A 14758-nucleotide genomic window follows, 5' to 3' on the forward strand; every position below is an offset into this window, starting at 1 on the left:
GAAATTAGAGATAAGCTCCAGCACTGGGAGCACTTCTGACAGCCCTACATCACAGCTGGAGAGACAGATGAGTGCAGAGATGTGGATTTCACAAGTCCTGTTCAAGGCTTGAGGCGCATCAAGCTCTGGACGATGGAGTTGAGCCCTGAGCAGCTGGGGATGTGGCAGGCTGGCCAGAAGTTCTCTGAGGAACGTGCTAAGGCAGACACCTGCACACTGAGTGAAGTACTAAGTGCCCCAGCTCCTGGAGCAGGTGCACAATTGCAAGGTATCACATGTTCCTGGTGGCTCCATGTCCTTTGCCAGCTCAGCCAGGGGTGGAAGCATACAGACCTCAGACAAGCAGGATGCCTAGCAGGTTTCCAAACATCACCAGCCCAGTCTGCTTTGCCTGCACACTTGGTGTGGCTTTTACTGCATTAGTACAAAACACAGCTGCACCAGTGCTGCTGTGTGCAGTCTGAGAGCTGTTTACTTCTACAGGTCACCCCAGACACCCTGCAACCCTCCCTTTCTGTATGCAGCCTGAGGGCCCATCAATCCACCCCTCCTCTCTGCCTGGGCATGTCCTGTGCCTTCAGGCTGGAGTAGGAAGCTACAAGACTGTTAACACCCTCCTCCCTGTCCCAAGAGATAAATGTACAGATGCATTCCAGCCAACTTCTGGCAGTTGAGATCCACATTGGCTGCTTAACAGGAGTGGTCTCCTCTGTGTATTACCTGTGTATCCAGATGTGTGAGTCTTCCTTGTGGATGCTCAACTTCAGAGGTCAAGCTGCTACCTGTGAGATTCAGCTCTTGCTGTCACTTTCTTACACACGCCTCTCAGGTACTCAGTTACTATGACAGGGACACATAATATGGAAACTTATTTAATTTGCATTTATTTTTGTATTTATAATTATAAAACATGAAATGCCTGTTCTTCCATTATCTCTGATACAGCAGTGGTGACATCCTCTCAGTGGGATTTGCAACAGGATAGGCTGGTGGACTGCATGTTAATTGGATCAATTTCAGCTTGCCTTCTTCATGGCTCTGCCACAGCTTCTCTGGTTACTACAGGTAGATGTTCTGAAACCTAGAGCAGTAATGCACACCATACCTTCCGTTGTCCTTGCTGGTGGGACAGGGAGAAGGAATGCCACCTGGAAAGGCTCCTCCACCTCTGCTGTCATAGAAAAGTCATGCAGGTCTTGGTGCTGAGACCTGGCACTCAATCTGTAGACTTGACCTTTTGGTAAATCAAGCTGAGTGTCCCAAGTTTCTAATTCTTGTACATTATTAATGTCTTGCTCAGGAATTAATGTGGGCCAGGCTCTGTTTATGGGCCCAGATGTGCATTTCAAGTATAAGCTTTCCAAAGTTCAGAGATGGCTAAAGGCAGGATTTTGGCTCAGTCTTTTTTACAAAAAAGACTATGAAGTAATGACTCAGTGACAAGTATCCTCTTTGATTTTGTTTCTATTCCCTCACCAGGAAAATTGTTCACTTAGGGTCACAGTGAGTTATATATAGGGGCCAGGATTCAGACTTATGTTTGCACTATATCAGGATAAAAGCTTGGGAGAGGTGAGCCAAAAATTTTAAGAGAACACCAGCTGGGCATAGGGCTCAGAAAATATGACCTCTGGGGAAGATGTGGTGGACTCGGTCATGTTTTCCTCTAGGCACAACTGTAAAAGTTGTGATGCATTATTCTCCATGTCCATGGATGCAAGACTGGCCTGACTTGATTTACAGTAAAGGCGATTTATGGTAGGCATAGGGGCAATATTTTCAAGTTTTTAAGGATTGCTAGTCTTCCACTAAGTACCCACAGACAGTGCTGCTTGGGCTATCACCCATTGATCTTTAAAAACCTGTCTTAACAGGTGGAGGAGGGTGAAGTATCCTGCATCCTGTCTCAGAGCAACAGGAGGCTTAGATCACCATGAGCTAATCAGTGAGGCAACTGGGCATGGCCCCTGGCCTTTTTGAAAGAAGGCTTTTAGGAATGCATTCAATCAGCATCCCCTTCATTCAGCTGGGTGGAGCTGGGTAACAAGAGCCAGAGATCTCACAGCTAAAGAAAGAAAGAGAAAGGAGAAAATGTGAAGGGCACCTTGTATAGGAGTGCATGGTGCAGTGAGGAACTACAGTTTTCCTCTTAGGATATAGCTCGAGTTTCCTAGGCTCCGTGATGAATCCTCCTCAATTAGTACATGGTGCTTGAGACTTAGGTATGGCTAGAAGCAGGCCAGTGCCTGTGAAGGAAAGTTTACAGCTTGACCTCCTTCACAGTTCAGGCCTAAATCCTACCCTTTGGATCAAACTTTTCTTTCTCCTTCAGACTTTGGGTAGAAATCTTGTCTTGCTATCCACTGTATAAAGGTGTAGTAAGTGTGAGTAACATTGCAGCTACACAGTGCTAAGCAAAAAATTAGGTGCATACTTGGATTACCTTTTTTTATTACACTACAATGTTTCTTCAAGGCATTCCCTTTTATAGAGGCAAACCCAGTTCATACTCATTAACTCAGATGGACTGACAGCAAGGAGCTTGGCTTCCCTGTCCCAACCACATCAGACAAACAAAATCCTGCATCAACAGAGACAGAAGCACTGCATGCCAACAGGAACCAGAGGTGTAACCTGCATCTACTTGCATGGCTGATTTTCATTCCATCCTTCCCTGACCATTACATTCGCTAATGGCATTGCATCTGCAAGAGACTATCTACTTTTGCTATCTACTGCCCTGTTCCTGAGCAGAGAATGAGGCTCCACATGGCACAACAGAAGAGAGGAAATTTAAATAACAAGATTGAATACCAGTCATGGCCAGGTCCCTCTGCAGTCCTGAAGACCTTCAGATGAAGAAAGGGAGCTGATACCTTTTAACTGTATTCTAGCTTGCCACACTTGCCTCATGGCAGCCTGCCCATATCTGACCCCATGCCCTTCCTTGTCCTGCGATCATTTTTTGTTTGTTTTTTTTTTTTTCTTTTTTTCCTTTGCCATATTATAGGCTGATTTCAGGATTGCTAGATGTCCACAGAGCATGAAGGCACCTGTGTTTTGCTGTCAAGGACTCTGGAAGTACTGCTAGAATCTAGCTGACCCCCCACTGCTGTCTGTGTTGGCAATATTAACAAAAAGTTATTTCCAAAACTGAAGTGAAGAGCCAACTTCCTGATTGGAAGAGCAATAAAAAAGATCTCACTCCTCTTTTACCCACACAATTTTTTCTTTTCTTTCTTTTTCCCCTTCTACTTTTCAAGGGGTTATGTTCTTTTATCACTATGTCTGTTCTGTCTCCTGGGAGACGTAAAAACCCCAGCATGACAAATCCATCTTTCTAAGGGTGGAAGCTCTCCCAAAAGCCTTAGCACACTGGTGAAATCCTATACCTCAGAGAACCACCCACCTCACTCATGCTAAACCATTTCTTGAAAGATCACATAAAACAATCTGTTATGCAACTCTCAGAACACCAAATAACCCTTTATTTATGGTATATACACATGCAGCAATAAACCTCCCTCATGAACTGCATTGGTCAATATAGATTTAAAAGGCTTTTCCTATTTCAGTCAACATCTCAATTATTGCTTAAGCATTCAGTGCTTTGACTGGAGAGGAGCTGGTTGCATGACTTCCTTTAGGACTATGTGATTAGGTTTGCAAAACTTCTCTAATGTGGTTCTCTGGGAAGTGGTACTGCTCCAATTTTTTTAATGCCAGCTTATTCCTCTATATGTTCAGACTACATCAGGAAGCCTGTTTTGAGTTTGTAAATTGTCCTAGGTTACAATGTAAAGATGTGCCCAAAAACTTGCAAGCATTCCCTTCCATGCCATCATAGCTTATTTGGTCAGTAAGCAGAAATAATGGTTTCTGGGCACTACATCAGCCCCCAGAAGACTCTAAGATTTCCCACAGATTTCTCTAAGCTCCCTCACTGATGGCAAAGAAGCCAGACAAGCTCAAGCTGGGTGCCAGATGCTGGGTACCTGCAGTGCCCAAGCCATCCCAGTCCTGCAGTCAGCAGCAGCCTGAGCTCCTCAAACGACCACCACAGCTGCTCAGCTCAGGGTGGACTGAGCCACAAGAGGAACCCTCTGCCCCATTCTGCAGTCCTGCTGACCAGTGTGGAGGTTTTAGCTTTACCTTTCCATCTCTTTGTTGCTGTTGACTTCTGCATGCCAAGGAAATATTTTCTTTTTGACTTGGTACAACACTTGGCAAATGATTTGCATACTTTTATGGGCTGTGCAAGGCCCTTGCCTGGAGATGTGGGAAAAGAGGATTGCACAGGTGTGACACGAATTAGCTTTTCAGAACATACCTTGGGGAGGCTGTCTGGTGAGTTAGGCAATACCCTTGGAGAGGTTTGTGTGCACATTGTAAGGGTATAAGCTACAAAGAATGAAGCAAGGCTGGTAGAGTTTGTTACTGTTGTCTTCCTACTCATTGGGGCATAAATAAGAGACAGGAAGCTCCCTCTGTTTATGTAGAAACTGGAGGCTTTCTCATCTGTCCATTGGGATAGACTGGATATTACTCAGCTTGTTTTCTTCACCACCTCTTTCCTATATATATATATGTAGAGTAATCCAAGGAAACCTTCCTTGTGAGAGTACTGCTTTTGCTGTCATAAGAGTTCTCTTGGTTTAGCTGAATTCAATAAGTGAAACAAAATGCTTACGTATTGGCAAAAAGACTTTTAAGTGGATTCAACTGCATTGCACTAAGGTTCTTGTCATTATGGAAATTTCAACTTACCTGCCAAACAAAAAAGCTGTTCCTTAACAATATTGTTATTCTGGCACTAAGAAGCCTGTCACAGACATGCCTTAAATTAATTTCCCCAGATATTCACTGAACTCATGATATCCTCTCCCACTAAGATTTCCAATTTAAGTGGAAACCAGGCTTGAACAAGATAATGCACCCAGCAGTCCATCTGATCATTTATATATATATATATCTGAGAAAAAAAATCTGAACACTGACACAGCCCTCAACCAATATAAATTCCTCAGGTTTTTAGAAGTGAGAAAATTCAGCTTTGAAAATGCTGGTTTGGTTGGGGTTTTGGGTTGTTTGATTGGATTTTTTTCTCTTATCTGCAAGAAGGAACCTGCTGGATTTGAGCACTAGATCAGAAGATCTTGAGACTTAAGGGTGGATCTCAATTATCCAGCCCAGTTCTATCACTAATCATAATGGGCTTTTTGCATAATTTCTTGGCGACATGCCCTTGCAGACAATAGCTATGTGCAGACAAGCCAAAGTCTAAATGTATCTGAATACCACATAATCATTAAAAAAACCACACCGGAGGATGAGGAACTGGGCTGCTGTACTGCATGTTCTTGGCAGATACCTGTGCATTGTGCAGAGCAGTGTCATGAGGGGGAGCACAGCACGTCTTCCTGGGACATGCTATTCCTCAGAGCTGCTCTCCCATCTCCACTGTAATTGCCTCTTGGAGTGTAGATCTTAACGCTATGGCCCTAGGAATGCTGCTTTTTCAGCAGCCTGTGGAAAGAACAAAGCGGACATCAAGAGAGCGCCTGGAACAAAGAGGGTAGACATCTCGCACTTCACCAGGGGAAAACCCAAGCTCCAAATCAGCAGATTTATCGCAATTTCAGGTGCTGTTAACGCAACGTTAAGGTCCTGGTACACATACGTGTATCATGGAAGCAAATCTGCACTTGCCCAAAAGCAGCCATTGCCAGAAGGATATAGAAAAGAAGCATCAGCATTCTGGTGAAGAGCCGATGATATCCCACTAAACAGAGGCTGGGTTTTCAGGTTTGCCTGGAACTAAGTAATCCTAATCAGAGTATGGGCAGATCTTGCCCATGAAGTTTCCAAACAGCTGAGCCAAGACAGGTTTTCATGCAATTCACTGCCCCTAACTTTAGCTTATTGAAAAGTTTAGGTCTTTGAACAGGGCGAAAGTTAGTGGGGAAACATGGGTCTTCCAGAGTGACACCTCACTTTAGGATCAGTGGTGGATATCAAGAGAATGATTTGCTCTTTGGAGAGGTGCTCTGGAGTGAGTTCAAAAATTGCACACATTCAACCCTGGCCCCTTTGTGCTGTGTTTCTCTCTCCCTCCTGTACTATGTAGACAATGACATGATGAGGCTTTTAGTATGGCATTACAACTGGACAGTCAGCTTGCCAGCTGAGTAAATCCACGAGTGACAAATACAGTGCATCAGAGCAGCTAGGAGAGCACAAGTGAGCTCTCAGAAGGGTACACCACATGCACTTCTTCTTACTAATGGCAAATGGGCAGTATCCTGTCCTCAGCCTTGGGCAGCCACAGGAATGGACGCATTATAATCCACATGATCTTCCCTGCCAATAATTTGTTCTCATGTGTGTGGTACATGCCTCTATCAACTGTACTTTTTATTGTACTTTTACTAATTTGATCAAGCACAGGACCAATTTTTCCTAATCTGGGTGTAATCCCTCATACAGGGCTATCATTGCCTCTGGTCTATGTGCAACTCTTATCTAGGGCCGCCAGAAGAGTGTGACATCTGCATTATAGTCTGCCTGGTACAATAGGTGGCCCCAGGAAGAAAGGACTTGCCACCCTGTTCCCCTCATATGCATAGAGGGACTGCTGAGGTGCCTTGATGAGGCAGGGAAGTGCCTGGACTAGCCTGAAAAATTATGACTCACCAGCATATCAGGGTATGTCCTACAAGTGGCCTTGTAGCCATCTCAGCACAGAGCTGTAAATCCACTTGGCCTGCAAAGACCCCCAAGGCCAGAGAGGGTGGAGGAAACAATGGAGCAGCATCCCCCCCAGAGGTTGCCCTTGGCAACCGACTCTGTTCTGCCAACACAGACTATGTGACCTAACACAGGTCCTTATCTGGTTTTAGCCTGAGCCATCGCTGCTCTGCAGGAACTTTTGGGACAACAATGAGCTCTCTACTGCTCAGCTCTGCAGCTGGGTCATGGCTGTGCTCAGCACACGGCCACAAAGGAGTGATGGGCTGGCAGTTTCCAGCCATGGTCCTGGGAGGGTGTCACACACTGGTGCCCATGATCTAAACCCTCTCTTTGCAACACACACTGAAACTGATTAAAGTGTGAGAGTCTCTGTGTCCTCTGGTCTTTACACAGAGACAACAATAGAGACAACACTTGCTAGGACTTTGCTCTAATTTTTACAGATCTAGTGAGCTTCATCCACAGTGCAAGTGAAACTGCAGGAGGCTACTTTTTAAGGTATCTTGTTTAGATTCTGAACATGTAGGCACCAAATTTTTAAAATGACACTTTTGTAAAAGCCTTGTCAACTATGCCTGTCATCTGAATTTTAATTCTTCTTCTAATTAATTTTCTTACTTTTTCCATGAGGTAATATTAAATTGTGTTGATAAGCAGCTCTTTTCTTTTGCCCCAGAACAGTGATTAGTGCAAACAGGGAGGTTTTAAAAAACCTTGAGGAGAAAGATTTTCTGCAAACAGAACTTGTTACAGGAATAAATTGTTACAGAATTAAAATTCTGTTGTATGTAAGAAAGACTTGAAGCAAAAATCTATAGCCGGTCAGTGTTTTGCTTGCTCATGCCTATTTGAGTTTCTCTGGGCAGTAAGTACTGGGAATATACATCCTTGGGCTACAGCCCATCTTCACAGAAGAATTTTGCTGCTGAATATGCACTTCTTAATAAGGGTAACTGCTCATGTCAAGATTATAATGATACCAATGCACTCATGCCATGGACTGAAACCTACTGTTCTGGCAGTTCTCTTGTTTATTTTCCCACTGCAAGAGCTGGAATGAAATGTATTTCCTGGTGAAGCTTATTTTTGCAGGCTTTCCATCTCAGGTAGTGGAAGATTTTATGGAGCTATCTTGTCCATTTCAAAACCTTTTTCAAATCATCCTTTCCCCGAGTACATTTAAACATCAATCATGCAAATGTGCTTCGTGTTTTCCAGGGTACAAAACTGAGCAAACACAGTGTAGGAGAACTACTGTGAACAGGCACATTCTAACCAACTTGGCTGGCTCTGGCAAATGTAGGTGACAGTCATGCTCTTTCCTACATTCTTGCGCATCTCAGCTGACTACCAATTTATCTGCACATAAATTCCAGGAATACTTCTGAGTGTCAGGGATTAGGACCATACTCAGAATGTCGAAAACCCAGACTGATGTGAGATTTGTGTGTTTCACAGCCCCTTCCCCGACTCTGTCAAGTTGCAGTATGTGAGTCGGGGGATTCTCTGAATCCTTCAGGGAGGAATCAGAATGCAGGGATTGAATTAAAGCCTTTGGATGGATTGAAGTATATTAAGCTACTCACACATAAACTATAAGTTTAAGTTAAGTGTAAGTTTTAGTGTAAGTTTAAGTTTTAGGGTAAGTAAGTAAGTCGGTAAGTTTTAGTATGAGCTTTAATGCTTTCAGTAAGTAAAAGGTTTAGATACCAAAGTAGAAGTGCGAGTTCTAATGAAGGTTGAAAAGCATATTAATATTTTCAGTAGGGGCTCCAGGACCATGGCTATAGACAGTACTTGGACATAAGAGCTACAGTAAGAATATTGATTACATTTTTTAGATAGAACAAGATAGGTTGTATGCATAGTCTATAGGTAAGCTAGCATGTTAAGAAAATAGAATTCTCATAGGTTAAGAAGTGGTGGTCCGAGTTTGCGTCTTAGCTTGTTGGAAAGATTCTATACAATAGTTGGTATTGGGAAGAGTTAGTGCCTTTTCTGCTTTTCTGCCATTGCTTTTTTTGCTTTTGTTCGCCATCAGCACCCGAGAAGAAGATAGGAGCTGCCGCAGCAACATCGGCCCCACCAGGACCTCCGGGAACAGCTTCTGCTTCTGTTTGGGACTCTACAGTAAAACTTAGCATGGACTTTGATGTTTGTGACTGTGCCTTTTGAGTCTGATGTGCTTCTGCAATAAATAACCTTTTAGCAACTATTAGCTGCTTCACTCATTTTAGAAGATAACCCGACGAAGTTGGTGTCTAGAGCACCGGAGAGTCGTAACCTCACACTGTCACTTCTGCAGGACTGCAGGGGGATCCTACTTGAGGCTCTGCCTCTGTTCAGACAAAAGCAATTTCCTTAGCAATTCCAGATGGGCAGGATGCTTTTCCTAACAGTGAAAGATTTGGCCATTATAAGTTATAGGAACTATAGCTGATTGCCAGCAAACCTGGGGCTTCCTGTCTCCCACAGTGTGGTGGTAATACTAGTCTATGACAATGCTGCCTTGTGCTGGCAGTGCTGTTTATGTGGATCTGGTATAAGAGCAGATCTCCAAATAAAAGACTCCATGGGGAAAAAAATGGGGGATGCTCTCTGCATGTTTGTTTCAAGTGGGACCGGTTCTCCAATCTGTTTCAGTGTTTATCCATAGCACCTAAGCCCACAGAGCTGCTGGTAGAGATGGGAAGTGCCAGGGCAGCAAAAGGAAGGGCCAGGGGTTTGTGGTGGTGGGACAAAGATTTTGCCCTGCAAATGCTGATGGATGTTTTGGGGACATCCAGGCAATCTCAGACTCCTGAGCAGTGAGATTACCCTCCCTCTTTCTTATTGAGGCATGTACCTGAGGGATACACCTTTTATCACTTTTGTTTCTTCTTACCACATGGTGCTTTTTAGACCATTGCACTTCAGGCACTACTAAAATGCCTACTCTTTAGTATTTGTCTTATCACAATACTTCACAAAAATTTTAATGGCAGCTGGATTTTTATAAAAGTGAACCTATATAACGAGTGACTCCATTTCAGAGCCCAATACTATCAAGCTTTTCTCTCTTATCCTGAGGCTGTACACAAGAACTTCCCTAGTTTGAGGAAAGAAAACCTGCAACAAATCAGTGTTCAACAACCAGTGTCTTCCCAAAGCTCAAGTACTGCCATGACAGTTTGATAACCAGCTGAAAAATGTGCCTGGTGAAAGATCCAGAGTGGGAGTCTGGGCCTTAAAAACAGGATCCTAATCGATAAGGAATTATGGTCTTCAACACTTGTCCAGAGAGCCCACACAGTGAGGAAAGGTTGCACCATACTCTCTCTCCTTCCTTGAATAAGAAGTGCCTACTCTAATGAGAGGCAAGTCCCTGATTCAGCAAAGCACTTAAGTGTTTTGATGAACTGGGGCCAAACTGAACATCTTGTGCAGAACTCAGCTGTTTAGTGAACAATATAAAATATTTTATTCATGGATGCAGACTGAAATAAAAATTAAAGACCTATTTAAGGCCTTAGGTGCCCAAACTCATATTGTTCATTTTTTTATTATCTTAAAGTAATCATCTGTACAGGAAAAGAAGCAGCCACCTCCAGAAAATCCATCCCTGTTATGCTGGGAAGAATATTCTCAGTTCTCCCCCAGCACCCTGTCAATTTGATGGCTTGTGTAGCTTGCTTAGAAGCTTGTCACATTCAGGCTATTTCAGATCAACAAGTTCCAGTCAGTATCCTCCCTTTTCCTACCAGGAACATGAGCTTTAGTACCCTTATTTGTCTGCAAAAGGTGTGGGAAAGTGAGGCACAGCCTCCAGTAGGCCAGATCAGGTATTAGAAGGGTCTTCATACTGTGCCATCACCCTTACTTGGCCATCAATCCCCAGACAAGGCAATGAGCTCTGTGCTGACATCAGCCACTGAGGCTGCAGCCAGCAAGGCCTATAAGGCTGCTCTCACTCTAACAACTTGGGCTGTCCTGCTGAAAGGGTCTCTCCAACTCAGAGAGCACCAGCCTTGGAAAATGAAGCATTATGGGCAGGTGAACACAAACCTGTCTATGAACATTTTCACTGAGCAGTGTTTCAACTGAAATGCTGGATGAAGCAGCATGCTGTGGCTGAAGGCTGCACCATAGACAGGTGGAGAGAGCAGAGCTTGGACTTTGGCACATCCTGACTACGGGGTGTTTTCTCCTTAGAAACATAATCTTTTTTTAATAACAATTTGCAGTAGAACATTATCTATGCCTTTTGTATATTTGAAAATATTTCCATAGATAGTAAAATGCCGAAGAGAGCTGTTTCTAGTATGGCAACACATGCTTTACTTTTTCCTTCTTGTCCACCCTACAGCAACAATCTTCAACACCCTTTTACTTATCAATACACCCACTTGTCCTCTCAGTTAGGCAGAAAACAGTCAAAGTACAGATTTAAAAAAAAACCACCAGCATTTTTCACCAGCATATCTATACTTAGAAGCAACCACATCCCCGCCATGGAATATAGGCAGATGCAAATGAGAAGAAAACAAGAAAAAAATTAATTAAAAAGAGCAGATATTTTTGGCTAAACCTTGTGCTCTCTTAGATCTATTCCCATACAGCTACTAGTGCTCAAATGATTTCCAAAGTAGGCATAATTTACATGGCACTCAGTTTATCTGCTCTGGAATGGCAAAGTGCATACACAGATATACACTGTGGTTCCAGGGAGTCTAGGGATTTCAAAAGTGCTTTATCTCCCAGATAACTCACTGGCAAAGAAGGGTGAATTAAAAACAGTGTTGGTAACTAAAACTGGAATGACAGGATATGAATATAGGCTATAAAAAAAAAGTGTCACTTAAATGCATGTTATAGATTTGTTTAGAGTAAGATATTAATCCTTTTTTTTTTTATTATTTTTTTTTTTATTTGTGGATTCCTAAGCATTTTTCCAGGAGAAGCACAAATCTTTGAATTGTGTATTTCAATCTACTGGCAATGGCCTTTTTTCCTGTGCTCTCACAGCATTGCCCCCTCCAAGTAGTCTTTGGGGATCTGTGAACCAGAAGTAAAACCTCATCTCCTACGAGTCAGACAGGTACCACACTCCTCTAAATCCCACACATTGATCTGATTCACTGCATTACTCTTGTAAGCCTCCATCCACCTCCTCTCTGGGAAAACACAAAAGATCCACAGTTTTTAAGTTCTAGGGCTGAGGCACTTTGAGCTTAGTACAAAGAAAGGCTGAGTGGCCAGAGTTCCCACTTACTGAAGTGCCAAGTGCATAGGCAATTGAAATTACGGAAATGCTGTGTATTTGTGCCCTTTGCCTCTGCAGCCCGTGACACCATTGCTCTAAAGGAAGGTGAATCTATTTATATGCAGTGGTAGAGGCTGGAGCCCTCATTTTAACCGAGTATTTGAGGAGCCTTTGTCATTTTTTGTAACACTTACTGAATGACTTGGAAGGCTTCAGAAAAATAGTAAATATTGCAAAAAATGCAAAATGTTTGTATCTCTCAACCAGGGGAGGGGGAAAGTGTGCAGGAAGCTTAGCCAAGCCTCACGGGTTATAGTGGATTTTGATCTTTGCCTTACCCTACAGTTAAATATTGGTTTCCCCCACCTCCCTTTTAATGGAGTCACTGCCTTATCTCTTAAAGTGATCTCATTAAAGGCATGGGACAAGACAGCAGAGACTATGAGGCCTGTAATTACACATGGACGGTTGATAGAAATACCGTTTTGTAGACCTTGTCTTCTCTGTTTCCCCTTTGAAGAGGGGTGGTCTTCAAAAAAGCGTGAATCCCTTTAGACTACTTCTCTGAATCATACTGGTAGAGAACTCGTGGTGGAGATGTCACAGAAATTAAAAACAGATGAGAAATGGCATTCTTTCCTATTATGGGGGCTATCCACTGCTGGGATCCTAGTTTTCCCAGCAAATGCAGCCCTAGACTGCAGCAGTTGTGAAAGCATAAAGAAGATTTGCTTCTCTATATCAAGCTACGTGTAGTCTATTACTGGAAGCAGGAATATGTTTGAGAGCAAGCTGGCATATCTAGCGGCAGAAGCAAAGGGCTTTCAGACCCTTGGACTCTTAACTGGAACCTGCTAAGGCTTTTCTACATGCCAGCCTTCCCTCACTGTGTCCGTTCTCCCATTATGAAAATGGCCACAATAAAACTCCCTGCTGTAGAACAATCCCTGCCTCTCAAAGTCGAAAATGTGGCAGAAGGACCTTATGATGTCCACAGCAGAAAGCATTCACATAATGCCCTGCACTGCTTAGCTAAGGCTCATCTTTTTCTTTTCAATGCATCCCACGCTACCTACCCTTGGAATTAGACTGCTGTGCAGCAGCCCACAACCACACAACAGCTGCTGTCAGGAGAAAACGATGTATGGTTGCAGATCTGCAAAGTAATGGGTCAAGATTACTCCTGGGATGACCTGGAGTGGGACTGAAAAACCAAAAACGAGAAATTTTCTAGTATCAAAGCCTGACTAGGTTTTCACTTCCTAGCAGGAGTGAAGTTCCCTGTATGTTATCTCTGCTTGTCTCAGTCACTCTGCCAAGGTCTAGAAGAGTTTGTAATTGCTTGTGGATACTGAAAACAGAGCTCTCCTGATTTTTCTTAAACTAATCTCACTGATACCTATTATAGAAAGAGAACACAAGCATTTCCAATACAGAACATTACAATCCCTTCCTGGTTTGATGTAATAAAATTTCTCTTGATTTGTATGGATTTGTTCTCTGTTTAAATCACTGACAATGACACTGAGACACTAATCCAGGTTTACAGCACTACAGCTGCATGCTATAATTTCATATTATGCAGAAATGACAATGCATCAACTACCCCAAGGAAAAGATGGGTCAAACTGGTAGTGTGCCACATCAACTACACCGGTTAGGTAGTACTTCAAGGGGCAATATAGTGCAGAAGTGGTCGGAAGGTCTTTTTTTAGTGTCCTATTGATGATGCTTCTTCACTTCGACAAAGAAAGAAAGAAAGCCAAGTTTGGTACTGTGTATTGCTGTTCAGGAGTAAAATGCTGTTAAAGGAGTGAAAATGAAATGAAGGGGTGATTTCAGGCACTAGAATTTTGACCCAGTTCCTAATACCTTCTCCCAGTTCCTATCACCTTCTCCCCCACCCACAGGCAAGAGCCAAGCCTTTCTTACGAAATTTCAGAAGAAAATCTCAATGGCAACTAATGAGAGCTATTTGAGTATTGCCTTAGGGCCAGGTTGGTGCAGCTTGGTAGGGAGACAGCTGTCTAGGTATTTTCTAGGTAAACCAAAAGCTTCAGCCTCCCAGTCTGTCAACACAGTGCAAGATCTAATAATGACCATGAGAAGCTCCACAATGGAGCTTATGAAGACAACTAAAAGTGTCTCAGAAATGCTGGCCTGCTGTCTAAAATTGCATCTGATCTCATTGTTGTTTTTTGCTTTCATGTTCAGTATGTTCTATTGCAAAAGCACATCAGAATTGAGTGATCAAGAAGTTTGTAAGTCCATATAGAGACACTATGACGGAGCATGTCCCACATCTGCAAACAGCAGATCCATGAGAAGTTCTAAAAGCAGGCCTAGGGAGCAGTGACAGGGCCAAGCCCCACCACCAGTCTGGTGCCTCTACAGGATTGTTTAAATAAACATGATGTTTGCAGTGGCAAATCTTCCCTTAAAAGATCATGGCTCCATGGGCAGTTTGATGAGCAAGCTTTTTGTGCAGGATATTTAAGGCTTGAATTCAGTTCTCCTATGGAATGGCTTCAAGCCATGCTAAGCAGGGAAATGCAGTAACTATATTCCTCCTTCCCAAGGAAGTTCACAGTTGATTTTGGAACCTTCAGCAGGTGAACCCTCCTGAATCACTTTCTCATTTCCAAGTTTATTCAGGGTTCTAGGGCTTCTACTAAGCTTTTGAGAATAAAAAAAAAAAAGACCATCAGCTCATTTCCTTTGCCAGAAAATCTAGAAAGAAGAGCAAAGTCAACAAACTTCTGCAAA

Source organism: Erithacus rubecula (assembly GCF_903797595.1).
Source record: "Erithacus rubecula genome assembly, chromosome: 1".
NCBI lineage: Eukaryota > Metazoa > Chordata > Aves > Passeriformes > Muscicapidae > Erithacus > Erithacus rubecula.